The sequence below is a fragment of the Pinus tabuliformis genome, chromosome 3_2 (genome assembly GCF_031772625.1).
Source record: "Pinus tabuliformis cultivar Carrire ecotype Pingquan chromosome 3_2, CPIR1, whole genome shotgun sequence".
Classification (NCBI taxonomy): domain Eukaryota; kingdom Viridiplantae; phylum Streptophyta; class Pinopsida; order Pinales; family Pinaceae; genus Pinus; species Pinus tabuliformis.
In genome coordinates, this window is record NC_142302.1 from 69,954,087 (window position 1) to 69,960,398 (window position 6,312).

The following is a 6,312-nucleotide window of genomic DNA, read 5'->3' on the forward strand; positions in this document are numbered from 1 at the left end:
TACCTAACAGGGGCTTTAAGTTTTGTATTTTAATCCATGCCCCTTTATCTGATCTGCTAGCCCTTCAATCCATTAGGGTTAATTTCTCATGTAAACCTTTCTAATGTTCAGATTTTTCATGGTGTGACTTCACTTTTAATGTTTGTCACCCGATGTAAGCTGAGATAGGAGCCCTTGAATCGAGTAGCGTTTATTTCCTCGTATAAACCTTTATAATGTGTGGACTTTTCAAGGTAATTTGTAGTTGCTGACTTTACTTTTAATGTTCATCATGCAGTTTGAAGTTCAACCCACGTTGTAAATTATAACATTGTCTTTTGGTTTTTACGCTTGGCTGGTCAGGAGCATTCTTTTGAATTAATGTAGTGACATTGTAGCCGAAGTTTTTAGATTCTGGCTTTGAACATTTTTATATGGTTAGTAAATCATGTACTTTCTGTTAAGGTTTTGTAAGGACAGCATATTAGTTTCCTATTTCATTATAAAATTTTCATGTTTAGTAATGTTTGGTCCACAACAACATATTTTATTTATATAATTAAAATATTAAAAAAATATAATTATTTTAAATTTTATTGGAAATTATATATTTTAAAATATAATTATTTTAAAATTTATTGGAAATTATATATTTTAGAAATATAATTATTTTAATTTTAAATATAATTATTTCACCCTAATTGGGGTGTGAGTCGGCAGTTAAGCACTCATACAAGAGATTAATGGTCAATACTGCAACGTAAAGTACCATTGCCCCACACACTCAAGGCGATGGGTGTGGTGGCCCCTTGTATGATGGCATGCAATGTATATGGGAAAGGTGGTAGCGGGAGTAAAGACAACGTTGGTTTTAGTAACAGTGAAGGAGGGAAGTTCGGTGTTGATCGAAACGATTGCAGACGAGGAGACTGGTGCAACGAGCGGGTTTTGTGGCGCCACCAACAACAACAAGCCTATCGACTGTGCGCGAAGGTTAACAGGTATGTACTCAGATATCTCTCTGCTCTCGTAATGTTGACCTACTCTGGTTTTTGTTTGAGGGAGAGGGGAGGAATTATGGGGGAGAATTGCAAAATTGAGAAGCATTGGGGGCGTAGGCTGGTGGCATGTGCTTTGTTCTATGTCTGTCTCTCGCACCGCTTGGCATACTCTCCATTTCTCTTTGCTTTGAAGTTCTCCTTTACCATATGGGAATTATGTTGGCACGGGACAGAGGGCCTAGTTTGCAGTTCGTAGGAGTCCTGCTGGTAAAGCTAGGGAGATGAGCCTTGGGGGTAGAGTTCGCCAATCCACCTACATTCTGGGTGGCAACCTCTGATTTAGGTCCATGCGTAGCTGTAGGGAGGTAGGTAGAAACCTCAACATGAGGGAGAAGGTTGAAAATTACGGGTGGGAAGTATGGCAAGGGAGTGACATTGGCTATGTACGACAAATTTGCGATGGCAGAGCCATGGGGCTCAAGGATGGGTCGATGCTTGGGTCGGGTCCTCCTTTCACGTCCTGGGCAGAGGGTAACGGGTAAGCTAGCCAAGGTTGGTGGAGAGCGGTAAGTAATCGCGCTTACTAACCTAGAACTGGGGAGAAGAAGCAAACCAAATTGAGGTTGAGAGGAGGTGTCTGAGGCGAAGAGTAACCGCTGGCGCTAGTTGTGGGTTGGCCATCTCCGGGGAATTGACTTGCAACCCTGAAGGGTTGGGCCTGCAACTAACAGGGGAGGGTCTGAGGAAGGCAGGCTAGTAGCAGTTTTAGACAAAGTGAACCTTTGTTTTAGGTGTAAAACTATTTTTCCAATGACTTGGTTAGGTTCCCAAATCGCAAAAAAAATAAGGTTGTCTATGAGGGCATGACAACTAGGGAGTGCCAAGGTGTGATAGGGAATGTGAGGAAGTGTTAACACATGTTAAACACTTCCAAGGTTGCATGTTAGGAATTCAAGACATGTTAATTGCTAAGGCATGCCAAGATGTGTTAGGTGCCAGGGTGTGCCAACACATGCTAGGGAGTGTTAGGAAGTGCCAAGGAAACACAAGGGAACACTAGCTTCAAATGCATGAAAATGAATGAATAAGTGTGTGTGACATGGAGTGTCAGTGAGTTCTAGGTGTGTTAAGGAGGGAGTGACAAGGTATGGTAGGTAGTGCCAAGGAATACTAGAGTGCCAAGGCGACGTGCCATGATGTGATAGGTGCCAATGTGTGCCAATGCATTCCAGAGAAACAGAAGGGAGCACTAGGTCAAAATGCATGGAAATGAATGAATAAGAGTGTGTGATAAGGTATGTCAATGAGTTCCAGGTGTTCTAAGGAGGGGATGACAAGGTTATATGTTAGGCAATGTCAAGGCATGCTAGAGTGCCAGGGCATGTTAGGGAGTGCTAGGGTGTGCTAGGGAGTGCTAGGGCATGACAGGGAGTGCTAGGGTGTGCTAACGTGTGCCACATAGTGCCAAGGGATTTTAAGATGTGCCAATTGTTATGTCATGTCAAGATGTAAACTATGTTGCTTAGTTATTTTACGACCACAGTTGGACGTGAGCCTTATCTTCATAACTTATTAAGTGGGATGAGTTAAGATTTGACATGAGTAGCCTAAGATGAGTTATAGGTAATTCTTAGGTGAACAAGGCACAGTCTAGTTGTAGTAACCGTAACTTGGTCAAGCTATTGTAATTGAGGCCAGACTTGGTTGGGTTCTCGAGTCACAAAAAAAGTAAGGGTAATTGTGAGGGCATGATAGCTAAGGGGTGTCAAGGCATGCCAAAGAATGAATAGGTGTGATATCACATGCCATACAATGCCAATGCACATCGAGGAGTGTTAGGGAGTGCCAGGGCATCACAAGGGAGGATTGGTCAATGTGCATGGAAATGAATGAATAAGAGTGTGTGGCAAGGAGTGTCAGCGAATTCCAAGTGTCTCAAGGATGAAGTGTGTTAGGACAAGTTCAAAATAGGACTTACAGGAGACAAGCTTACAGTTGCAATAAAAGGCTAGATAGAGCAGTTTTAGACAAAGGGATACTTTGGGCTAGGCATAGTAATGTTTTTCCAATGACTTGATTGGGTTCCCAAGTCACAAAAAAGTAAGGCTATATATGAGGGCATGACAGCTAGGGAGTGCCAAGGTGTGTCAGGGAGTGCTAAGAAGTTCTAACACATGCTAGATAGTTCCAATGCATGTTAGGAATTCCAAGACATTTCAAGTGCTAAGGCATTCCAATATGTGTCAGGTGTCAGGGTGTGGCACCAACGCATGCTAGGGAGTGTTAGGAGTTCCAGGGAAACACAAGTGAGCACTAGTTTCAAATGCATGGAAATGAATACATAAGAGTATGTGATAGGGAGTGTGAGTAGTGTGCTAAGGAGGAAGTGACAAGGTATGCTAGGCAGTGCCAAGGCATGCTAGAGTGTTAGGGAAGCATGCCAAGATGTGCTACGTGCCAGGGTGTGCTAATGTGTGCCAAGGCGTGTTAGGGAGTGCCAAGGAAACACAAGGGAGAATTTGGTCAAAATGCATGGAAAAGTGTATGAAAGGTAGTGTTAGTGAGTTCCAAGTGTGTTAAGGAGGGAGTGTTTCATTGTAACCTCCATCATCTTTATCACCATAGTCATGATCATCATAATCAAAATTCATGTCATCGTCACCATCTTCATTATCATCATTGTCATGATTATTGACATTGTCATCAGTTGTTCATAATTTTCAATGTCATAGGAAGTATCATCAATGCATAAAGTATGATGAGTGTTGGAAAAGGGAAGCAAAAATGAACACAAAAATGGGGGAAACAATAGATGTAAAATTGGATGAAAAATGGATGGAACATAAGTAGATGAAAAGCAAAACACAAAAATTGACACAAAAGTGGATGCAAAAGAAGATGTAATAGTCAATGCAATCTTGGACACAAAATAGGATGAAATTGTGAAAGCAAACATGGGTGCAATAGTAGGTGTAAAACTTGGCACGAATTATTGCAAAACAAAAGTGGATACAACAATGGACGTAAAAAAGGACACAAACTTAGATGCAAGAAGGAGGCAAACTCAGATGAAAAATAAGATGTAAAAAGGGATGTAAACGTGGACACAAACATGGGTGCAACAATGGATAAAAAATTAGATGCAAAAGTGGATGCAAAAGTAGATGCAAAATGAGATGCAAAACCTGACATAAAAGTGGATTCAATAGGGGATGAAAAAACATACACAATATTCGATGTAAACTTGGACACAAAAGAGGATGCAAATGTGGATGCAAATGTGGAAGAAAATTTGGGTTGCAACATTAGGCGCAAGATATGGAACAAATTGTGGTGCAACAAAAGTGGATGTAACAATAGACACAAAAAAATATGCAAAATTGGATGCAAAACAAGATGCAAAAAGGGATGTAAAAGTGGATGCAAACATGGGTGCAACAAGCGAAACAAAATTGGATGCAATGGAATTAGATACAAAACGATATAGAAAACCCAATGCAGAAATCCAACACAAAAATGGATGCAAAAATATATGAAATATTTGATGCAAAAGAGGATGTGAACTTGGATGGAAAATTGGAAGCAAACGTCGGTACAACTGTAAGTGCAAAACATGGTGCAAATTGTGGCACAACAAAAGTGGATGTAATGATAGATGCAAAAAAAATCAAACTTTGATGCAAATGAAGATGCAAAAAGGGATGAAAAAGTGGACGTAAGCATGGGTGAAAGAGTGGATGCAAAAGGAGAAACAAATCTTGATGCAAATTCTGATGAAAAAGTGGATGCAAAAAGGGATGCAAAAATACATGTAAAAGATGATGAAAACCTACATGCAAGTGAGGATTCAAATGTGGATGAAAAATTAGAAACAAAAATGGTTGCAAATGGAGGTGCCAAACTAGGCGCAAATTGTGGCACAAAAAAATTGGATGCAATAATGGACACAATAATAGATCCAATGTAAATATGAATACAAAATAAGATGCAAAAGGGGATGCAACAAAAGTAGATGTAAAAGGAGATGCAAAACTAGATACAAACCTTAACGGAAATCTTGGCGCAAAGGGGTTGCTAAAAAGGATGCAAAAGAGGGGTCAAAGATGATGCAAAATTTGATGCAAGTGTAGGCACAAAAAATGGATGCAATAGAGGATGAAAAAGTAGGTGAAACAAAATTACGTGCCAAACTTGATGCAAAACCTAGAACAAAACCTGGTGTAAAGGATGGCACAAAACTTGGCATAAAACCCAGTGCGAAACCTGGTGCAAAGCCTATTGCAATACCTGGTGCTAAACTTGGTGTAAGAATTGGTGCAAAACTTGATGCAAATTTTGCATCAAGTTTTGCACCGTATTTGATAAATAGACGCAAATAACACCAAAAATGGGATCTAGAAGCAAAAAGGGAAGCAAAAAGAGTTGCTAATCACATGGTTTTGTTGTAGTGAACTCCATCTCTTTGTCCCTCCCTCTATCTTTGTCTCTCTTGTCCTCCCCCTCTCTCCATTTCTCTCCAACCACCCTCTATCTCCCCCATCTTCTCTCTCTCTCTCTCTCTTTTCCCTCCAAACTTGTCACTATCTCCTCCCTCTTTCCTTCTCTTCCTCCCCCTCTCCCCCCCTCCATATTTGTGTCTTCCTCTCTCTTACCCTTCTCTCCCTCTCTCACTCCTCTATTTCTCTCTCTCTTCATTCCTCCTCTCCTTTCTCCATTTTATCTCCATCTCTCCCTTATCACTCCCTCTATCTCTCCACCTCTATCACTCTATTTCTTTGTTCTTCCCTCCATATATATCTAGAGTTAATATATATCACGATATATTAATATATATTATAATATAACAAACTGAATACTATATTAAATTTAATATTAGATTACTCCAAAGTTATCAAATTTAATAATATTAATATTAATATTAATATTGAATTTAATGATGTTTTTTACATGGCATGATAACAAAATTTATAATAAAACTACATCAAACTAATATTTTCAAATATTACAACTTTGATGTGGAAATATTTATGTCTTTAAAGATTTTAATATATTCATAGGATATATCCCTGATCGGGGGTGAGACAGGGCATTGAACTCGATGGGACTCGAGTCACAAATAGAGGCATGATCGTTCATAAGGCGACGTGGCCGGTTGATGACTCACATTTAATCGTTTGCATGTGTAAGGTGGCATCATTAGAGGAGAGATATCTAGGGAGTTGTGGAGGAAGGTGGTGCGGTTTTCTCTGGTGTTTTGGATGCATCTTGGCTATTCGTTCCTTGATTAGACTCAGGAGCCCGGTTCAAGTTGCAATATTGGTCGTGGGCAGGA